This window comes from Microtus oregoni, unplaced genomic scaffold (assembly GCF_018167655.1).
Source record: "Microtus oregoni isolate MIOR12 unplaced genomic scaffold, Mior012 000052F_006, whole genome shotgun sequence".
Taxonomy (NCBI): Eukaryota; Metazoa; Chordata; class Mammalia; order Rodentia; family Cricetidae; genus Microtus; species Microtus oregoni.
The window spans coordinates 158,895-160,718 of NW_024543818.1; positions in this window are offsets into that span (position 1 = coordinate 158,895).

Below are 1,824 nucleotides of genomic sequence, written 5' to 3' on the forward strand. Positions count from 1 at the left end.
ATATGATGGGCCTAGTTCCATCCCATAGAGGCTCCACAGCTGTCGGTCTAGAGTTTCTGAGTTCCCCCAAACTTGGTTCAGCTGTCTCTGTAGATTTCCCCATCATGATCTTGACCTCCCTTGCTCATATATTCCCTCCTCCTTCTCTTCAAGTGGATTCCCAGAGCTCAGGCTGGTGTTAGCTGTGGATCTCTGTATCTGGTTCCATCAGTTACTGGATGAAGGCTCTATGATGACAATTAGGGTAGTCATCCATCTGATGCCAGGGGAAGACCAGTTCAGGAACCCTCTCCACTATTGCTAGGCGTCTTAGCTGGGGTCACCCTTATGGATTTCTAGGGAGAAATATGGTGCTAGGGAAATTTCTGTTTTCTGTTTTTAAAGCATAACAGATGTACATTTATTAGCGAAAGTGAGAACAAACTCCCGAGAGAAGGAGGGGCTCCAGGAAATGGACGTCCTTGGTCCACTTGTGCGTTTGAGGCTTCCGAGCAGCTTTCTGACAGTATCAGAGGACAACAGTTAGGAGACCTGTGTGCTGTCATCACGTGGGATACCTCAGAGGACTAAATGCTAATCATCATTTGCATATGTAGAAAAGAAATCATATTTAACATGGATTTAACTCCTCCCTTGCTTCATCTGAATGGTCCAGAATACTCAAGCCCTGACATTGAAGTGAGGCAAGTAACTAACCGGGAGTTGATAAGCTACTGAATTAATGAATCCTGGAAGAGCTCTTAACCTCTGATCGCAAGTGATCTAACACATTTTATTACTTTTCCAGCTAGATGTACAGCTATTTGAAGTGATATAGCACATTTTATTACTTTTCACGTTAAACGTTCAGCTATTTGAAGCCAGAGGTACCCTAACGAAAGTAATGAGTAGCCGTTGACCACTGTCCTCCTTTTTCCTGGTTGCTATCTTCTAAGCTAGGGCTATGCTAATCAGCAATTGCAACCCCGCCTCTACCAGCAGCAGCTAGGCCAAGAGACTCAGCCTGAGGAAATTCTGTTCCCTCAGGCAAGGGCTCTTTCAGCGCTACTAAGAGAACTTACCTAAGTCTCTCCCCAACTAAAAACTCAAGATTCAAAGGTTCAGGTGGAACCCTGCTTTCCAGAGAGGCTGAATAGCAAGCTGCTCACCTCCTCACATCTCCCAAGAAGTCCTCATGCTTCTCCTCGCCCTTCCTTATAAACCCTTCTCCACCTGGCTCCTCCCTACAACTTCCTGTCAGCTAGTTGCTGACGCAGCCTCTGGACTGCAGGTGAATTTTATTTCATCAAACACATCTTTGCATCATTAAAAAATGCTCCAGAACATAAACAAAAGTAGCACCCATTAAAATAATTTTCTACACCAGTTAACATGGTCCCTTCGTCACCTAGACCACAGGCAGGAAACTGAAGAGCCCTTGTGTTAATGTTCTAGGCCTTGCTTATTTGTTTATCTACTTTTTAGCATTTCAGTTTTTTCCTTTTATTAAACAATAGATTCTTTTCTCATGTAATATAATCCGAATGGAGTTTCCTCTTCTGTTGACAGAAGTTTCTGTCCCAGCCAGTCCCGCAGCAAGTCCATCAAGACTTGTGGGGAATAATCCATGCAGGCCTGTCTTCCAAGATTCTGCTGCTTTTCTGACAATTCCCAGCATCCTTCCTTTCTGTTATAACACTCTAAGCTCTTCCTTCACCTTCTTATAGCATTCCATTTATGCGTCTCCTCTCTCCATGTAAATGTCCTCTTCTTATTGTCTAGTCATACTGGACTAGAGCCCAGTCCACTGGCTTTATCTTAATCACCTGTATGCACTGACCCTGT